Source organism: Pelodiscus sinensis, chromosome 28, assembly GCF_052426305.1.
Source record: "Pelodiscus sinensis isolate ZL-2025 chromosome 28, ASM5242630v1, whole genome shotgun sequence".
NCBI classification, from domain to species: Eukaryota; Metazoa; Chordata; order Testudines; family Trionychidae; genus Pelodiscus; species Pelodiscus sinensis.
Window position 1 is genome coordinate 1,478,531 of NC_143079.1, and position 20,807 is coordinate 1,499,337.

The window sequence follows — 20,807 nt, forward strand, 5'->3', positions numbered from 1 at the left end:
GCAGAGCTGCGGCGTGGTGTTAGCTTCTTTTAGCATGTATGTTTATTCTAACATGCCAGCATGAAACACGGCCATCTGCAGGAGAGTAAACGGAGGAACCAGCTGACCACTTGGGTGAAGCTGTTTCCATTCCCTGAACATCCCTCAAACCAAGTGCACCCGTGCGCCGGGTGATTGAGTCCAGACCCTGTTTATTTGGGCTGGAGAAAACACACTGACAGGTTCAAACAAATATTACAAGAAGGGAACTGATGGCTCAGGTCGAGTGGGGCTTCTTTCTACGGCTCTGATGGGAGGCTGTTTCTTCCCCAGCCTCCCGCATTCGGGCCTGGAGCTGTTACACAGCGGTACCGCCGTCTTCGGGACAACTGTCCTTTGCAGCCAGATTCCATTGGCGGGCTTCCAATCTGCCGTCAGAGACGGGCACTGCCGGCAATTGCTGTGACCAGACTTGGGGTTAAGTGTGACAGGCCTTCTTCCTTCTAATTCTAAATCTGTTCAACTCGTTTTGTCTCTGCCTGCAGAGCGCTCACTGGGAAGATGGAGTACCAGGCCTGCGCAAGACTCACGCCACCCTCAAGAGGTTAGTTTGGGGCAAGTTTGGCCTCTGTTCAGTCAGGTGTGGTTAGAGGATGCCTGCGAGAGTGTGGGACGGCTTATGGCATGAACAAAAGGCCTATTCCAGGACTGAGCGTCGGTGGAGCCAGGACGCTGGCTGGGGAGCTCAGATTCTGACACAAGATGACCAGCCGTGTCTCTGGCTCTGTGCGCCGTGGCCCGTGAACTCCTGTGAGGGGGGGGAGGGGGGCTTCTGCTGTTCATCGTCTGATTGCTCCAGAGCATTTTGCAGGAATGGCTGACACATCCGAGCAGTACAGACCGGGGGGGGAGGGAGGTCTTGGCTGACACATCTGAGCAGTACAGACCGGGGGGGGGGGGGAGGTCTTGGCTGACACATCCGAGCAGTACAGACCGGGGGGGGGGGGAGGTCTTGGCTGACACATCTGAGCAGTACAGACCGGGGGGGGGGGGGAGGTCTTGGCTGACACATCCGAGCAGTACAGACCGGGGGGGGAGGGAGGTCTTAGCTGACACATCCGAGCAGTACAGACTGGGGGGAGGGGAGGTCTTGGCTGACACATCCGAGCAGTACAGACCGGGGGGGGAGGGAGGTCTTGGCTGACACATCTGAGCAGTACAGACCGGGGGGGGGGGGGGAGGTCTTGGCTGACACATCTGAGCAGTACAGACCGGGGGGGGGGGGGGAGGTCTTGGCTGACACATCTGAGCAGTACAGACCGGGGGGGGGGGGGGAGGTCTTGGCTGACACATCTGAGCAGTACAGACCGGGGGGGGGGGAGGTCTTGGCTGACACATCTGAGCAGTACAGACCGGGGGGGGGGAGGTCTTGGCTGACACATCTGAGCAGTACAGACCGGGGGGGGGGGGAGGTCTTGGCTGACACATCCGAGCAGTACAGACCGGGGGGGGGGGAGGTCTTGGCTGACACATCTGAGCAGTACAGACCGGGGGGAGGGGAGGTCTTGGCTGACACATCTGAGCAGTACAGACCGGGGGGGGGGAGGTCTTGGCTGACACATCTGAGCAGTACAGACCGGGGGGGGGGGGAGGTCTTGGCTGACACATCCGAGCAGTACAGACCGGGGTGGGGGGGAGGAGGTCTTGGCTGACACATCCGAGCAGTACAGACCGGGGGGGGGGGGGAGGAGGTCTTGGCTGACACATCCGAGCAGTACAGACCGGGGGGGGGGGGGAGGAGGTCTTGGCTGACACATCCGAGCAGTACAGACCGGGGGGGGGGGGGAGGTCTTGGCTGACACATCTGAGCAGTACAGACCGGGGGGGGGGGGGAGGTCTTGGCTGACACATCCGAGCAGTACAGACCGGGGTGGGGGGGAGGAGGTCTTGGCTGACACATCCGAGCAGTACAGACCGGGGGGGGGGGAGGAGGTCTTGGCTGACACATCCGAGCAGTACAGACCGGGGGGGGGAGGAGGTCTTGGCTGACACATCCGAGCAGTACAGACCGGGGGGGGGGGGAGGAGGTCTTGGCTGACACATCCGAGCAGTACAGACCGGGGGGGGGGGGAGGTCTTGGCTGACACATCCGAGCAGTACAGACCGGGGGGGGGGGGAAGAGGTCTTGGCTGACACATCCGAGCAGTACAGACCGGGGGGGGGGAGGAGGTCTTGGCTGACACATCCGAGCAGTACAGACCGGGGGGGGGGGGGAGGAGGTCTTGGCTGACACATCCGAGCAGTACAGACCGGGGGGGGGGAGGAGGTCTTGGCTGACACATCCGAGCAGTACAGACCGGGGGGGGGGGGGAGGAGGTCTTGGCTGACACATCCGAGCAGTACAGACCGGGGGGGGGGAGGAGGTCTTGGCTGACACATCCGAGCAGTACAGACCGGGGGGGGGGGAGGAGGTCTTGGCTGACACATCCGAGCAGTACAGACCGGGGGGGGGGGGGGGGGGAGGAGGTCTTGGCTGACACATCCGAGCAGTACAGACCGGGGGGGGGGAGGAGGTCTTGGCTGACACATCCGAGCAGTACAGACCGGGGGTGTCCAGTAACACTTTATGGCCTGGGCTGTATTTCCAAGTCTCTCTAGTAGGCAAAGTGCGGCAGCCGCGCAAGGAAAGCGAAAGAGCTGCCTGCCCTGTTCGGGTCCCTCCTTCACTTTGCCACAGTGGGCTGGAAACGCCCAGGCCACTTCTCTGTTACCCAGAGTTGCTGGTTGCCACGGAAGGTGTCACGTCCTGCCCACGGACACAGAGCGGAACTGGAAAATGGACAAAAGACTTTGCTGGTTTCTCTCCCCCCCCCCCCCGAAGAGGTGCTGGCAAGGGAACTCCTCCGTCAGCTGAGCTTGCAGCTCACAGCACTAAGGGGAAGGGAACAAAAACCCCTAACAAGAGGGAACTAGACGCTGATGCTGCTTGGACTCTGGGGGGCACGAGTTAGGAGGCATAAGCAAAAGACTCCCCGTGGTTAGCCCTACAGGGCAGTATGGAAGATTGGGTTGCCTTTTGAATCTGTTGTGAACCCAGACCAGCTGCCGCCACACTCTAATGCAGGGCAGGTATGCAGGGCTCTGGATAAAGAAACTGGCCGAGACCTCTGCCATGTACTCAAGGCAGGCACACACCTGAGGCTAGTTACCAGCTTGCCTGAAGGAGCAGGCTAATCAGACACCTGTGGGCTGCTTTCAAAGGTTTCCCCAGGTGAGGGAGGGGGAAGGAAAAACGTGGAGGCCGGGGAGCTGGGTTGCTGGAGAACTGGGTGAGAGCTGAGAACTGACGTGCTCGGGTACCAGAGGAGAGGTCTGGGAGGGATCCTTTGGGGAAGTGGCCCAGGGAAGGAAGCTGCCAGATGGGGAGCAGAAGTCACCCTGTGTGTTGCTGCTATGATAGGGCCCCTGGTCTGGAGCCTGGAGTGGTGATGGGCCCAGGTTCCCCCAATCCCCCCCAATACAGAGCCTGCCCCTGAGAGGGGAAACCGGGCCCATGGGGTTCACCCCGTACTGTGGACTAGCCTGGGACCAGGGTGGCTCAGTAGGCTGCGTGGAGGGCCGTGCTGGCTGCCACGGGGCGGGAGCTTGGCCATGCTGTTTCCCTGTGTGAACCTTGTAGTTACTGCTCCTTTCCCATTCGGTCTCTGTGGTTCGTTACAGGCCTGGCCGCGAGCGCTGAGGTGCAGCTGAGCGGGGGTAAGTGCCTGCCCTTTGGGCGCGGGAGGGAGTAGCGCTCCTGGGTCTGTGGGTGCCAGGGGCCATCTGTGTCCTGAGGTGGTGGGACAGATCGGCATCCCCCCGGGGACTGTCCGGGGCTCCCGGGGCCGGCGTCATGGCGCTGAGGCGTGTACCTGTGGTGACCGGTTGGTGAAATCAGCGTCTAGGGCTGACGGCCCTTGTGGGGCGTGGGCCATGGGTCTGACGCCGGCACTCGTCTGCTGAGCCACTGCAGGATGCTGACAGCCCGCGGCCAAGGCTCCCTGGTGCGTCTCTGCGGCAGGGCTCAGGCTGCCGTGAAGGCGCTCAGCCAGGAGAGGGGCCACGCAGAGTGACATGGCTGCTGAGCTCCACGTGGAGCCTGGCTGTCTTGGCTTCCCATGTGCCAGAGCAGTTAGTGCCCGGGGCTGCTCTGAGCCGGCCCCCGTCCTGCCGCAGCTCGGGAGGGAGGGACACGAAGGGCCGAGCCTCGGGGCGCGGAGCAAAGCGCACACTGGTGACTGCAGACTCCGCAGTGTGAGTGGGGTGTGAGCCGCAGCCACGTGGCTTGACTGACCCCGGACTTGGGGAGGGGTGACACCCTGCCTTCGCCAGCCCCTGGGTGCAGCACTGCCCAAGGCCTCACTCATCTCCCTCCGTCCCCGGGGCCAGGGAACATCCTGGGAGTGCAGGGGGCCCCGTTACAGGGGGCATGCAGGGGTGCCCTTCCTATTCCTGGTGCCCTACACAGCCCGAGCTGTGGGCAGAGGGAGGGTCACCCGCTTCGTGGGGGGGTAAGCTGCTCTTCAGGGGGCTGTGCTCAGGGCTGCAGGGGCAGGAGCAAGGCAGGGAGGCTGACGGGGGTGGAGACAGGGTGGCCTATTGGCAACTGGTGCTGGAGGATGGAGCGGGACTCCCAGCTTTACAACTCAAAGTCTGGAGGGCCCGGGGAGGCATCCGAAGGGGCCCATGGCCAATGTCACACCTGCTGGCAGGGGAGCTGGTGGCAGCTGATGAAGAACATAAGAAATTAAGAATGGCCATATTAGGTCAGACCAAAGGTCCATCTAGCCCGGTATGCTGTCTGCGGACGGTGGCCAGCGCCAGGTGCCCCAGAGAGGGTGGACCGAAGACAATGATCAAGCGATTTGTCTCCTGCCATCCCTCTCCAGCCTCTGACAAACAGAGGCCAAGGACACCATTTCTATCCCCTGGCTAATAGCCTTTTATGGACCTAACCTCCATGAAATTATCTAGCTTCTCTTTAAACTCTATTATAGTCCTAGCCTTCACAGCCTCCTCTGGCAAGGAGTTCCACAGGTTGACTACACGCTGTGTGAAGAAGAACTTCCTTTTATTAGTTTTAAACCTGCTACCCATTAATTTCATTTGGTGGCCCCTAGTTCTTATATTATGGGAACTAATAAATAACTTTTCTTTAAAATCATGAGTGGTGTGGAGAGGGTGAATATAGACCTCTATCATATCCCCCCTCGGTCTCCTCTAAACTGAAAAGTCCCAGTCGCTTTAACCTCTCCTCACATGGGACCCGTTCCAAACCCCTCATCATGTTAGTTGCCCTTTTCTGAACCTTTTCTATTGCCAAAATTTCTTTTTTGAGGTGAGGAGACCACATCTGTACACAGTCTTCATGGTTTTATACAGGGGCAGTAAGATATTCCTTGACTTATTTTCTATCCCTTTTTTAATAATTCCTAACGTCTGGTTTGCTTTCTTGACCGCCGTTGCACACTGCGTGGATGTTTTCAAAGGACTCTCCACGATGTCGCCAAGCCCTCTCTCTTGGGTAGATGTAGCTCGTCGTATGTCTAGCTGGGGGTATTTTTTCCAATGTGCATCACTTTAAACTTATCCACATTTAATTTCATTTGCCATTTTGTCACAGTAGCCGTCCCTCGGCACCTGGAACATGCAGGGCCTGCAGCCTGGTCGCCCTGGGGCTGGAGCGAGAATATTCTCTGCAGGCCTCAGGCAGGGGCAGCCGGACAAGGCTGCCTGAGGCAGGACTAGTGCCAGGGCTAAGCAGGCCCCAGGGTGGAGGAGTTGGGGGTCTCCCTCTCTGGGGTCCGAGGTGCACAAGTCTGTGGCCAGCCCAGGAACAGGCCCGGTGAGGCTGTTTCATGCTCTGCTCACGTCCCCCCGCCAGAAGTAGAGCTCTGGGAGCTGCTACCGGCGCTCTGGGGGGCTGGTATTTGAGCTGAAAGAAGAGCGGAGGAGGTGGCTGGTGGGCCCAGCCGGAGCTGCACCTGGCTCTAGAGGGCGAGCCGATAGGGTTGTGTGTTCCCCTCTCCTCTTTGCTTGTCTGGCCGGAGCTTGCTCCGCGCTAGAGCGGGGCGGCTTAGCCAGCGAACGGGAGGCTGACCCTTGGCCCATGCCCATCAGCAGAGTTTGTGATCCCTGCTCCCGCTGCTGCCGCAGGGTCCTCTGTGCAATCAGGCTGCAAGTGTTCATGGTTCCCTCTGTGCCCGGGTGTTTCTGGAGAGGGTCACCTTTCTTACGGGCTGCCTCCCCACAAGCTGCTTGTGGCAGAAAGCATGCAGGCTGGGTGCCGGAGGGACAGGGTAGTGGTGTCAGCACACCCGTCCTCTGCAGCTGTCGTGGGCGTTAAATGCCCTGTTTGTGTTAGGTACCAGGGCTCAGGGCATGGTAGCCCAAGCATCCCGCTGTCTGGAAAGGCACTGCTCCCCAAAAGGGGCAGACCCGTCTAACGACTGCGCCTGGCTGAGTAAAGGGCTCTGCCAGCTCGTTAACTGACTTCAGAAAGCCCAGGACTGGCAGAGCTCAGCGATCCCAGCAACAAGGCACCTTTGCGAATCTGCCTGCACAGGCCTGGCTGCCTGTGTAGGGCTGCACGTCCCCACTGGCACAGCTTGGTCGTCTGCACCCAGGCTTACACCTTAGCCGGGTTTCTGGCTCCTGGAGATCCAGATCTGTGATGGGGTTATTTTGAGAACAGCCAAACCCTGGTTATGGGACCTCCCTTGTGAGTCAGGTTCATCTGCGGCTCTTCCCCGGAGTCAGACAGCTGGCTGGCGGTGGGCTTCTGATGGCAGTCGAATGGCCCTCGCGGAGGAATATTTCTTCCAGCCACACCGTGGACTCTTCCTTCATGCACTTCCAGCTTGATACTGAGCTGCAATGTTCCCTTTAATTTTTTCCAGCTGTGTGTGGGATGAATTTTGTTCTGTGCACCAAAGCATGTGTTAATGTGCACCACCAATAGAAACATTGGCCCTATGCCAATCATCTGGGCGTCATTTGGATCTCTCCTGAGCAGTGTTCATGCTGGGGAGGCGTGGAGCTGGAAGGATCAAGTCAGAGTCTGCTTTACGTGATTCCTGTGGCTGGGTGCCACGTAGCTGTAGCCGTGTCAGTCCCTAGAGGCTAGCGAGACAAGCGTGCGTGTGCGGTAACATCTGACTGGGCCAGCTCTCACCAGCACAAGTTCGTCCAACAGCCGGCAGTACTGCCTCTGCCCTGCCTCTCGGACGCGCTGCCCAGGGTCAGTCTGAGCTGTCAGAACCGGCCCTGGCGTCAGAGAAACCCGGCTGCCGGCTTCCTACGCCGGAGGGACTCCGCAGGGAGCTCTAGGCTGAGCGCTGGCCACGCTGCACTCGGCACTCTCACTGCTTTGTGTACTGCAGCGCAGCTGGCAGCCCCGTGCCACGGCCCGCTGGGCTGGGCGCTGCACAGAGCTGTCTGAGCACGGAGCCGCCATGCCCGGGGGCCCACGGGGCAGGAGTCCTGGTGAGTGGAACTCGCATCTGTGCAGAGGAGCTAGTGAGAGTGGAGGCGCGGTGCTCCCCAATTCCCACTGACGCCCGCAGGCCCGTCCCAGCAGCCTTGAGCTGGCCTGGCCCTGACGAATCTCGCCCGGTATAACAAGCCCCATTTCCAGTAATGAGCCACCGCTCTCCCCTTCGGCAGCGCTTCTTGTTCAGAAACCGGAACCGCGAAGGCAGCGTCTGTGCGGACTGAGGCTGTGGCAGTGATCCCGGCTCTGACCCTCTGCGATTTGCACATCCGTGCCCTCGCCTGGCAGGGCCGGTTGGAAAAGCCCCATTTGCACGGGAATGTCCGGCTGAGATGCGCTGGCGGTTGAAGTGTCCGTCCCCTAGAAGTGCGTGGGGGTGGGAGGCAGCAGAGGGGCGCTGTGCGTAACAAGGAATTGCCCGGGGCGGAGGGGCTGGGGTTGGCATGCTGGAGCTCTCCTGGAACGTGCAGACACGCCGCTCACGTGTAAGGCCAGTAATGCTGTTTGTCCCCCCGAGTGTCTAAGCCCGGCCTCAGAGCGGCTCAGGCACATCGAAGCTTTCTAACCCTTCTGCTCCGTGCGTCTTTGGGAAACATTTTCAGTTCCTCAGACAGGCAGAATATTTATAAATTTTGGCCTCCTCAGTCACTACATCGGTCTTTATTCTCTGAGGCCACAGCCTGTAATTGCACTCAGTGCTGCCAGGATACACACAAGAGGCTTAAGAAAAGCTCTGACTTCTCCGGGTTCCATTCTTTTCGAGTGGCAGAGTAGAGTGGTCTGCCTCCCGCTCCTAGTCAGGCTGCCTGAACTACAGTACCCCACAGACTCTCCTGGGCCAGCCAGCGCCTTCCCAGCACATGGGTCAAAGCTAACAATTTAGAATGACAGGTGACGTTCAGCTTCCAAAGCTGTTTTCAGCCAGCGTCCTGCCACCATTTAGAGACAGGGACACTTTCCTGGATCCTCCTTATGGGCTGTTGCTGGAATAACTGAACGCCTGTGGTCCTTGGCCAATAAAAGCGCCCCAGGCTTACACTATAAATAGCAGTACTGTTGTAGTCTGTGACATCATTCTTTGCACTCCCTTAGCATCGCATAATGATGATGATCAGCTCCATTAGGGGGTCCAGGTAGAGGCCCACAAATATCTCAACTGTAATACATGCAAATCATGGAGGGGAGCTGAGTCAAACTGACGATCTCGCTGAAATCCCAGCTCTCCAAAGCCATCCATCATAAGCGATAAGAGTCCTGTTTGCATTAGACAGGACATTAGAAATTGGCTGATGCAGACTGTGCCCTTAGGAAAACAAAAATGACTTGGCTCGGAATGTCTTGGCTCCTAACGTCGGTTACAGATTCCCTGACTATAAGTCTTACTGGTTTTTTTGTAATTCCCTGTTTGCAAAACTGCTTCTTGCAGACTAGACAGACTCCTTCTCCCTCCTAGCTCCTGCAAGTTACAGCAGCCGGTTGAGCAAAGTCCTCTCTGGTATTGCAGAGACCCGTGGGGGGCCTGGGGAGATGGGGGTAAGTAACCCTAACCCACTGCTAGCAAGAGCTGAGGGGAAGGGATTCTCCCCAGTGGGGAAAACCAGGCCACGTCCACTCCTCTCAACGCAGCTGGTTTCTCAGGTGGCCTGAGCACGAGGAGCCCTTCCTGCAAGGAGCGCTCATGGTGGAAGTGTTGCCAGAGGTTTCCGAATCAGGGCCAGTCCTGCGCAGTGGCGTGCAGCACTCCAGAGGGCAGGCACAGGGCGCCGATGGATCCCTGCATGCTGGAATTCAGTGGGGCTTTGTGTAGGTGCAGGGGCCCATCCACGCAGCTCTCTGTCGCACCGGGTGCTTAGCTGAGAATCAGCCTCCAATCCCAGGGAGAAGCGTGACAGAGGCAGCTCCAACAGGCCCTGGCAAAGAGGCAGAGGCAGCTTCTACCCTACCCTGGCAAAGAGAATGTAATAGACACGTTAACTCCCCGCCCGGCCCTCCGGTGCCTTTCCCGGGCTGTCTGCAGGGGGCGCGGGAGGAGACGACGCGTTGTTAGTGAGGGGCCGTGGGCTGGGAGCCTCATTGTGTGCGCCTGACCGCTGAGTGTTCAGAACCGGACCTGGCACACCTGGGAGACGAGCCCCTCGGAGCAGCCACCTCCCCCTGGGCCGACATCCACAGCGGCCTGCGGTGGGGCCGCCTTGCTGCCGGAGGAAGGAGCCGCTTGCGCTTTGTTTCCTGCCTGAAATCCAGTCTCTCCAGAAAGCCTGGAAATGTCTTTGCAGCTGGGCGCCGGCAATGCTTCCCTTGTGCTCCCGCTGCCAAGAACACGCTGGACTGAGCCCAAGGCCGCGTAGCCAGCCAAATCCCCCTGCTCTGTCCAGGGTGGACCCTCACTGTGACAGCAGGGCCTGCTGTTGGCTGGGGCTGGGGATCTAATCTGCCAACGGCTCCGCACTCGAGAGGAAGCGGCTCTCGCTGCTCATGCCCGAGGGAGAAAAGCCTCGAGCGCTCAGGTTGTAGACGCCTGCCAACAGGCGCCGTTCCTGCCGGAGGCTCTGTGCAGAGGCTGTGGGGGGAAGGTCTCTGCACAGGCCGGCTGCTAACTCGCCTTTCCTGAAGGCCGAGCACCATTGCCTGAGGGAGGCAGGATGCAGCAAGGCCCTGGCCAGGGGCTCAGGCACTGGCAGTTAACTCCGGGCAGGGCCAGCTGTTGTGTGAGGCTGGGCCAGGCCTTTCCTAAGAAATCCGCCTTGGCGCTGAGCGCTCGTGAAACTCTGGCTCCTGCTGTTTCTCCTCCTCATTGCCGTTGCCCCGGCTGCAAACGTGTCACTTCACTCCCCTTCCTCTCGACCACCCCGTGTCCAGGTCGACTGAGCTCTCGGGGCAGGGGCTGTGCTGTGGCTGATAGTGCTTCATGTCACGCCGTGGCGAGCACAGAATCCTCTCCCGCAAACAGTCGCAGGCTGCACTGCCTCCGCAGGGGCCCTCCTCCCATTGAAACCGCCCGGGACCCTCCTTGGGCCAGTCCCCACTGAGGTGCAAGGAGGTGGGAAAGTGACGATGCAAATGCTCAACCATGGTGAGGGCTTGCCAGTGCGAGGGAAGGGGGCAATTGCCCAAGGGCCTTGAGCCCTTTAAATCGCTGCTGGAACCCAGGACGGCACGCTGAAGGGCTGGCGGGGGAGGCCAGCCTTTCTGGGAGCATGGAGATGCCCCCCGCCCATTACCAGGATCATAACCAGGTTTATGTTTCCTGTGCTTCCCTGCTCTGTCTGCCTGGCCCCTCGCCTGGAAGAGCGTTGGGGCAGGGCTGCCCTGGTTCTGTGCTCACACGGGGCCTAGCACCGCGGGACCTCAGTCCCCATGCTGTGGCCTCGGGGTGCGACCTCTGATGGTCAGGAGAGCAGGCCTGCGGCTGGAATGCTTTTTCAACAGAGAGCTGCTTGTTCACCCAATCAAACGCTCTCAATGTGGCTGAGACTTTCCATTTTTCCCAGAGGAGAAAACTGAGCCAAAACATCTTTGGCACTCAGTTTCTATCCGCTCCCTCTTCCCCTTTCCCAGTCCCCAGGACGGGGGGACCAAGCAGGATAGAGAAGGGCAAGAAGAAAACTGTCAACAAAGAGTTTATTTCTGTTCTTTGGGGGGAAGATCAGCTTTTCAATGACATTGACTGGAGAATAAGCAGCATGACAAGGTTTCCCTGGCTTTGCTCAGGCCCTTAACTCAGGCCGGATTCGTCTTTCTTTATTTCAGTCATTGCTCTGGGGAGGGGGGTTCAGTCTGCAGGCTGCCCCGGGGAGAGAGGCCAGCCCCAGCCTCTCTCAGTGCAGCAGATTGGGCCAGGGAGAAGCGTCTCCCCATGGTCCCTGCAGCAGGCACAGCCAGGGGAGGGTGCATGGCCCCAGCACAGACAGACACACACAAACTCTCTGAAATATATCGTAGATAGCTGTCCCTTTCTCCACCCCGGCCCCTGTTGGCCCAATGGGAGTGTCATGGGATAAGAGGGAAGATCCTTACATGGACTGAGAACTGGTTAAAATCCAGGAAACAAAGGGTAGGAATAAATGGTAAATTGTCAGAATGGAGAGGGGTAACTAGTGGTGTTCCCCAAGGGTCAGTCCTTGGGCCAATCCTATTCAACTTATTCATAAATGATCTGGAGAAAGGGGTAAGCAGGAGGTGGCAAAGTTTGCAGACGATACTAAACTGCTCAAGGTAGTTAAGACCAAAGCAGACTGCGAAGAACTTCAAAAAGATCTCACCAAACTGAGTGATTGGGCAACAAAATGGCAAATGAAATTTAATGTGGATAAATGTAAAGTAATGCACATCGGGAAAAATAACCCCAGCTAGACATACAATATGATGAGGGCCAAATTAGCTACAACTACTCAGGAAAAAGATCTTGGAGTCATCGTGGATAGTTCTCTGAAGATATCCACGCAGTGTGCAGGGGCAGTCAAAAAAGCAAACAGGATGTTAGGAATCATTAAAAAGAGATCGAGAACAAGATGGAGAATATCTTATTGTCCTTATACAAATTCATGGTACGCCCACATCTTGAATACTGTGTACAGATTCAAAAAAAGCTATACTGGTATTAGAAAAGGTTCAGACAAGGGCAACTAAAATGCTGAGGGGTTTGAAACGGGTCCCATATGAGGAGAGATTAAAGAGACTGGGACTTTTCATCTTGGAAAAGAGGAGACTAAGGGGGGATATGAGAGAGGTCTATAAAATCATGAGTGGTGTGGAGAAAATGAATAAGGGAAAGTTATTTACTTATTCCCATAATATAAGAAGTAGGGGCCACCAAATGAAATTAATGGGCAGCAGGTTTAAAACAAATAAAAGGAAGTTCTTCTTCACACAGCGCATAGTCAATCTGTGGAACTCCTTGCCTGAGGAGGCTGAGAAGGCTAGGACTATAACAGCGTTTAAAAGAGAAGCAGATAAATTCATGGAGGTTAAGTCCATTAATGTCTATTAGCCAGGCTGGGTAAGGAATGGTGTCCCTGGCCTCTGTGTGTCAGAGGGTGGAGATGGATGCAGGAGGGAGATCGCTTGCTCATTACCTGTTTGGTTCACTCCCTCTGGTACACCTGGAATTGGCCACTGTGGGCAGACAGGCCACTGGGCTGGATGGACCTTTGGTCTGACCCAGTCTGGCTGTTCTTGTGTTCTTAGCTGTCCCAGTCCCCATCTCTGGCCATTGCAGCCCTCCTGGGGTCATTCTGCTCTCTAACTCCCTCCTCCCAGACCCCACCCTTTCCATTCTGAGACACAATCACATTCACACCCCATTGTCTTGGCACAACCGAACCCTGACCTGGCTTTGAGTTAGGAGAAGAGGAAGGTGCCTACTGAACGTGGTGGTCCTAGCTGGTACTGTTTAGGAGGAGTTATTGAACGGACGGGCAGACGCACGTTTCTGCAGTAAGAATTCTTAGCACTAAACACTCCTGTCGTTCAGAAGTGCCTGTATGTGAACTGTGCAAGGCAGCTTGGAGTGGATTTGTGCTCTGGGCATTTGCTGGTGCGAGGCAGTGGTGGCTGCTGGTGCGAGGCAGTGGTGGCTGCTGGTGCGAGGCAGTGGTGGCTGCTGGTGCGAGGCAGTGGTGGCTGCTGTTACTTGCCTGGGCCTTTGAGAGAAGCTTTCCCGGGACCCCGAGTGGCGGGGCCTGTCCCTTGCAGCCATGTGTCCGCGCTGCCCTCTCGGGTGTGTTGGTGCAGAATGTTGCTTTCCCAGGGGAGACGCTGGGCTCTTTGCAGTCATTGCGGTGGCTTGCGCGGGTCCGAGCCGGTGCACTGGAGACGGCATGGCAGAGCTGGCAGGACAGGGCGAGTCTGGCTGCAGACTCTGCCGTTGTAACTGAACCAATGACCTAGGTGTTTCCACCTGTGAAGGGTCCAGTCGCGAGCCCTGTGGCTGTATGTCTCCCCTGGGGCGGGCTCTGTCCTCGTCTGCGGCCCCCATTCCCAGCGTGTGCGCGTGAGCAGCAGTGGAAGGGTTAAGAGGCAAAGCTGACATTTCCCTGCCTGACGGAACTCCACACAGCTCCCCTTGTTACGCTTGACAGATGTGCAACAATAGACAATGCGCCCAAGTTAGGAGCCAGAAAATAGCGAAGAAAAAATGTTGCTGAGCATTAGCTGGCGTGGCCAGGAGAGCGGAGCTCTCCCGTAACAGCGCATTGTTCTCCGGGACATAAATCCCCATTGATACCAACACCACGACACCGAACCCCTTTCTAGCGAGAATGCGCCTCATGAATAACCCCAGCCTCCTGTTTATCAGCTTCCCACTGAGGCACCAGGCTGAAATCCCATGCTCCCTGGCCGGGCTCCGTTACATGTGGGCCCTGCAATGCAGTCCCAGCAATGGAGAGTAGAGCCAGGAAAAGCAGCCGGTGCAGGCTGCTCCGCACAGAGCAGGCTGGCTTTCGGCAGTGTCAGTCAGCACGCAGGCCTGCTTGGCAGGAGACCTAGGCTGTGTCCTTAACTGCAGGATTCTGTATTGAGCTGTGACGCTCTCCTCGCTGGCGTGGGGCGTGGGCCTGAACTCCTGAGCTAAAATGGGCCTGTCGGGGTGCCAGGTGGGGGTGGAGGAGGAGCTGTCTTCCCCTTCTGCCAGCGATGGCCTGACCTGGGGCAAGTCACCTGAGATCTCAGGCCTGTCTCTAACTCAGAGCAGAGCCTTACCCCTTCCTTTCTCTGTCCCCTCTGCCTGGCCAGTCTGCTCGGACCAGCGATGGGCAGCCTAGGCTAGTGAGTGGCCCTCCTCCATCTCCGTGGACTGCAAGAGTGTTGTAACCGAGACAGTCCCTGGGGCAGGGCAGTTTGCTCACGGTGCTGGCATCCCTGGAATTCACGGGGGGTCCCGACTGAACCGTAGCAGCGCTGGGATTGGCTGCGGGGGGAGCGCATGGCTCTCACCGTCCGTGTTGTGTGCAACCAGCATGCACCCCACGTCACGTGCTCGTCCTTTGTGTGTGTCGCTCTAGTAATACTGGGAGGCAGAAACCAGCAGAATCGGGCAACTCCGGGCATGGGCAAGAGTAAGCAAAATGGCTCGTGGGCTGCACCTATAACCCCGATGAGCCCCAGGGGCCCACCACTGGCTTAGGCTGGGACGCCCTCCTGTCACAGCTTTGTTCTCTTGGTCAGGTGACACACAGGCCCCGTGGCTCAGTAAATGATTTACAGATACCCTCCAAGAAGCTTTCCTTCCCCCCTCTGGCTGGGGAAAGGAGCCCGTGTTGGAGCTGGTCCCGAGTTCCCTGCAGCGTACCCAGAGCCGAGTTAATCCCCACGAGAAAGGGAGTGAATTTCACCTCGTTTTGTTCCCGGCAGAGCGTGAACTTTCCAGACACGTCTGCTCTCCGAAACGAGTTGTGGATGTTTCCAGGGTCTGTCGATCATTTGCAGATGGGTCACTGTGAACAGTCCCAGCTGGGAACTGGGCTTCCGCACTCTGCAGGGGAGTTAGGTGCTTTTGTCCCTGTTCCTGAGCAGGTTGCTGACCCCACGCCCCAGCGCACCCGCTCGTGGATTTGCCTGGGGGGCGTTGGCTTGTAACAAGCTGTGTTCTCTGGCTGCAGACATTCCCGTGTTCGAGTGGGACTCAGCTTCCCGCTAACCAGACTCACGCGCGGGCCTGTTCGCTAGAGGCAGTGCGAGAGGGTCTCGCTACGGCTCTTTCATGGGAATACAAACCGTGTTTCCCAGCGCCCCGCAGCTCGGCTCTCAAGGTGACCTTGCACAGGCTGGCAAGGAATGCAAGCGTGGCTTCTAGACCCGTACAGCTGGCGTGATTTTCGCAAGCTCCGGCATCTGAGCCCTGCTTGGCTGCTTGAAAGCGCCTGGCTATTTCTGGAGCCTGCGCTCCTCTTTCAGAGGAGGCCGTAGTTGGGTTTTCTTTGTCTATAACCAGCCTCTCCTGCTTGGCGCTTCTCCCGGGCAACTTCCTAACGTCCACTGAGCTGCTGCTGTGCATGTCTCCTGGCCAGTGAGACACCTCGGATCGGTTCCGGGCAACTCCTGCTCGTAAAGCCTGCTCAAGAAACGACTGTCACCGGCTCCTTGGGATTTCTGCTTCTCCAGAGAGAACAGGTTCTCTGTGAACAGTTCATTTGGAAACCCGACGGCCCCTCTCGTTAACTGATTAGCATCTAATAATCCCTGCGCTGTTTTCTCAATGTAAGCCTGGCCTAATGGCAGGATACTTGTCACTTTTATGCAAGTATTAAATTGCAGCCCTGAAGCCAAATCCTGTGCTATTACAGAAGGGAATTAAGAGCAAGGCAGACAGTGGCAGGTAAATGATGAACAAGGGCCATTGTTTGCCTGCAGATATTAAAGTTTCCTCAGCTCAGGCCTCGCAAAGCACTGCTGTGCCTTTCAGAGTTGCATCAACATTTAATCTGCTCCCCGCTTTAGCTTTAGGATGGGACCCAAGACAAACTCCATGCAGATCATCTTACTTGGCTCACGAGCGGGAATTAATAGCTGCTCCAACAGTGCACCTCCCCCTGGAAAAAAGTATTGGGAGAAGCCAATGGAGCTACATAAAACCAGCCACAAGGCAGTTGCTGAGCTAGACTACTGGGCTTTTCCTCCTGGGTTACAAGATCTCTCTGCTCTCTCTCCTGGCGAGGGTCCCTCCCTTCTCAGTTCCCACTGTGCAGTATTGCCAGACACTCCGCGCCAGGGAAGAGCTGCCAGGCTGCTAGCCAGTGTTGATGGATGGCGCATCCTAGGGAGGGGCCTGTGCTCTTTGCCCTCCTGTCTTCTCGCTGTGAGTCCTGGGCCCGCGTGACGCTGCAGAAATACTCTTACCATGGCTGCAGAGAGGAGTGAGCATGCTGGGAGCCAGTGTGGGTCACAGATTCTCCCTCCCCCGCCCGAGATCCCCAGGGATTCCCTGGTTTTGAGGGCCGAGACCCCAGCCACATCCCAGGGAAGGCTGACCCATCCCAGAAACGTGCTGAGTTTCGAATGCAAGTGCCAGTTTCCCACCAGGGAATATAATAGTCCACAACAAGCCAGACTTTTGGAGTAGGGGCCTTGTCTTCCTGCCTGTTTGCAAGTCCCCCGCCCACCCGGGGAGCTGTGTGAATGGCAGCGAGCCGCTGAGGCTCTACGAGGCCAGAGTGTGATCCCTGGCGGCTCTGCCCAGCCACCCTCCCGGCAGAGCGGGGCAGGAGTCCGGGTGGAGCCGAGCTCCATGAGGTGCTGCTGGGACAGACGCGAGCGCGTCTCCAGGACCCGGACGCTGGGCAGTGCGGGGAGTGGGGGGGGGGGGGGAGGAGCTGGTCCCCAGAGATGGCTTTAAACTTTCTTCTTCCTGTAACTTTCGTGTCCCCTGTGCTAACGGCTGGCGGGATCCTGCAGTGGGAGCAAAGCTTCTGTGCCATGCGAGCAGGTTTATGCGGCTTTCCCCCTCGGGTCTCCAGGGCCAGCGCTCCGGCCTGCAGAGATTTGTTTAACTTGACGGGCTTGAGCAGACAGCCTGGAAACCTTGTTTGTCATGGAATATTGGGGGGAACCGCAAGCAGCGTGGGGCTGGCAGAGGGCTGCGGGGGGCCCGGGGGAGCCGCCTGTGGAGGGCTGCCGGGGGCCCGGGGGGAGCCGCCTGCGGAGGGCTGCGGGGGGTCCGGGGGGAGCCGCCTGCGGAGGGCTGCGGGGGGCCCGGGGGGAGCCGCCTGCGGAGGGCTGCGAGGGGCCCGGGGGGAGCCGCCTGCGGGGGGCCCGGGGGGAGCCGCCTGCGGAGGGCTGCGAGGGGCCCGGGGGGAGCCGCCTGCGGGGGGCCCGGGGGGAGCCGCCTGCGGGGGGCCCGGGGGGAGCCGCCTGTGGAGGGCTGCAGGGGGCCCGGGGGGAGCCGCCTGCGGGGGGCCCGGGGGGAGCCGCCTGCGGGGGGCCCGGGGGGAGCCGCCTGCGGAGGGCTGCGGGGGGCCTGGGGGGAGCCGCCTGCGGAGGGCTGCGGGGGGCCCGGGGGGAGCCGGGGGGGGTGGGGGGAGGGGGGGGCTGCCGGGGGCCCGGGGGGAGCCGCCTGCGGGGGCCGGGGGGAGCCGGGGGGGCCCGGGGGGAGCCGCCTGCGGGGGGCCCGGGGGGAGCCGCCTGTGGAGGGCTGCGGGGGGTGGGGGGCCCGGGGGGCTGCGGGGGGCCCGGGGGGAGCCGCCTGCGGAGGGCTGCCGGGGGGGGAGCCGCCTGCGGAGGGCTGCGGGGGGCCCGGGGGGAGCCGCCTGCGGAGGGCTGCCGGGGGCCCGGGGGGAGCCGCCTGCGGAGGGCTGCCGGGGGCCCGGGGGGAGCCGCCTGCGGGGGGCCCGGGGGGAGCCGCCTGCGGAGGGCTGCGGGGGGCCCGGGGGGAGCCGCCTGCGGAGGGCTGCCGGGGGCCCGGGGGGAGCCGCCTGCGGAGGGCTGCGGGGGCCCGGGGGGAGCCGCCTGCGGAGCTGTCCTGAGGCTGCTGTGGGGCGTTGTGCAGACTGAAGGCCTGATTCCCCCGACGGGCTACGAACGCCCTTGGGAAGGGAAGCCGGGGCTCCTCATTGGTCACTTGCCGTCAGCGTTCAGCGCCTCCTGCTGGTGCAGCTGGGGCCTTGGTGACCATTGGGGATCTGGCTCCATCCCAGCTCTAGCAGCTCTCCCAAGGGCGGTCCGGCTCCTATTGAACGGGCAGGAGGGGTGTTGGTCGAAGCCACCAGGGGTCCGTGTGACACTAATCAGGCCCTGCCCTGGGCACGAGGTGTTCTCTTTGTACCACCATCCGCAGCTGGACAGGCTCCCCCGGCTTGTTTCCTGCCCCAGGCCGGCTCGGAGGGGAGAGAAGCCCGAGGGGGCAGAGTGGCTGGGGTGGGAGAGGACGCACGGCAGCATGAGAGCAGCAGACGGTGGCGGGGGGACCCAGCGCTAGGGAATGAGGCGCTGGGGAGCAGTGTTTTAATCCCCCAAAGCCCAGTGTTGTCTGCCTCCCTCCCAGCACTTCCGCTGGGTCACACAGCGGCAGCTGAGCGGAGACTCGGCGGAGCCGTGCCATGCACGTGGGGCAGCCGGGGAGGGGAGAAGCAGCCTCCCCAGCCCGTTCTTTGCACGGCGAGCTAAGTCGCACTTGGCTCATAGGGACCTCGTGGGGCTTAATCTGCGACACTGCGAGGCGACGTGGCCCAGCCGTGGTGTCGCCCTGAGCCATTGGCCGAGCTGGGAGCAGAACGCTGCATCCTGGCGCCTCGTTCTAGCCTCCAGACCAGCGTCGCCGAACTCCATGTGAATGCCGATCCATTGCCCACTTGGCGCTGTGCCCTTTGGCCCCGGCCTGAGGCGCCCGCTGGCTGAGCCCCGAGGCGAGCCTGCTCCCTGCTGGCGAGGGGCCGGAACGGGCGCTAGTGCCAAGTGGCTTTTCCTTTGGAAACGTTCCTGCATGGCCAGGGAACACCACTGGGGGGCACGTTCTGCACAGCAACAAGCTTTCCGGGAGGCCGGGTGCAGCGAGCCAGGAAACGGGTCTCCCGACCAATGTCGCCTGACAGATGCACCGTAATGTGTATTGATCGCTGTGTCCATGTTTCTGTACCAATGTGTGTGTTGCATCCTCTCCGGGGGGGTCTTTGTGCTTTTGATTTTCCGGACGTGATGAATATTGCAACCAGAGCCTTGATCAGGCTGGTCAGGCCAAACTCAGGGATTCCCAAGCTAAGCCAAGCCTGATTATTATGGGGCAGAATTTGGAGCAGGTACCTGCAGTCTTGACGCTTCTAAAATTGCTCTTTCCTCAACTCTGGGCCCCTCTTGCAACCACCTGTCTTGACTGACTTGGTACGATTGAGTTGCTTTACATATTGGATTGTTTGAAATCCATCAGACGGCTAGAAGCAGCTTCTGTGTTCCTGGCCGGTATGGGCTTTGCTAAGGTGAGACCGCGCCCCCTGATTCACTCCCATTTCCTATCGGGCAGTGGTAGGCCCAGCACTCACCAGCTTGTTTCAGTCCCGTTGCTGGGGACTCTCTTCGTTGTGCAGCCAATCTGGAGCACACAAGCTGGTGCATTCGTTGTTTTGCTAATTGCTTGCTGCTTTTAGAGTTCTCCTTTTCAAGATGAAAAGGCAAGAGCTGGTCCCCAGAACATTCAGAAACTGACGCGTCTCTGAGCTGCGAGAGACAGAGATGAGATGCCTCTTTCTGAGTCATAATTTGCAGACTAATAAACTAATGAAGAAGGAACAAAAAAATCGAAGCTTTGCTTGTTTGTTTACCATCTTAACATCTAAGTTAGTTAATTTTTGCTTTGTGGCTGTGAATACTAATGGTGCTGTAAGCGGAGACCTCCCTGTCAGCCAGTCAGGGCCTGCGGTGATTGTAGCCAAGGGTTGGGTGCATGGAAAGTGGGTTCCTCGGGAGGCATGTGCAACTCGGAGACGCCTCTGAGGCATTCGGCAGAGAGGACAGGAAAAGGTGATTTCGGTTTTGTCGTCTGGCCTAGAAGTGTGATCGAGGTGACACATCAAAGCAACAGCAGCATAGCCAAGGTCCAATCCCATCAATTTGCCTTGAGCAGTGTCGCTGTCGGGCTATAGAAACGATGCGTAGACGTAGTGCTGGGTCTGCCGGGAAAGGCAAGAGGCAGCCCCTGCGGCATCGGCCCATGATGGCAACAAGCCATTCAGTGACCACACATGGCCATTTGCAGGCCCCTGGAGGGCAGTCGAGCCTCAGGGCTGGCCCCACATCAGCTGGAGCCAGATTTTCCCGGACGTGTTCTAGGAAACTTGGGATTGTTGGGGGAAGGGGGGACCAGGGCAGAGCTGCCTGCCTGAGAAGGGTTGAGGTGCAGTCTGGGAGGTGATGTTCAGCAATTCATGGGAGACAGCCTGATGCTGTTCTCTTAGGGTACGTCTACACTACAGCGCTAATTCGAACTAACGCATCCAGACTAAAAAACTAGTTCGAATTAGCGTTTTGCTAATTCGAACTAGCGCGTCCACATTAAGTGGACCCTGAAGCGGGGTTAAGGATGGCTGGAAGCAGTGCCGGCAGGGCATCAGAGGAGGACTTAGAGCGTGGAGATGCTGTCTCAGGCTAGCCGAGGGCTGTGCTTAAAGGGACCCGACCCCCACCCCGGACTGACAGTTCTCAGGGGTTCCCCGCTTGCAAAGCAGTCCTGGCTTGGATTGCCCGGAGTACCCACACTGGGCACATCACAGCACTCGGCCATCAGCCCGGCTGCACTTGCCGCAGGCTGCCATCTGGGGACAGGGGGCAATTGGGGGGCTGCAGGAGAGCTTCCACCCCCAGAAGCCCGCAG

At 59.1% G+C, this 20,807-nt stretch overlaps 1 protein-coding gene across 2 annotated transcripts in view; it reads left to right on the forward strand.

Moving 5' to 3' along the window:
* The window catches only part of ZMAT4 (zinc finger matrin-type 4), a 200,875-nt gene that overhangs the window by 21,232 nt on the left and 158,836 nt on the right, over positions 1-20,807 (forward strand). The window contains exons 1-2 of one of the 2 annotated variants that reach the window (XM_089773815.1): positions 3,092-3,308; positions 3,700-3,735. The gene's annotated coding sequence lies outside the window, so the exon portion shown is untranslated. Of the gene's footprint in view, positions 1-524; positions 584-3,091; positions 3,309-3,699; positions 3,736-20,807 lie in introns of those variants that run through there. The other variant, XM_089773817.1, reaches the window with a different exon arrangement.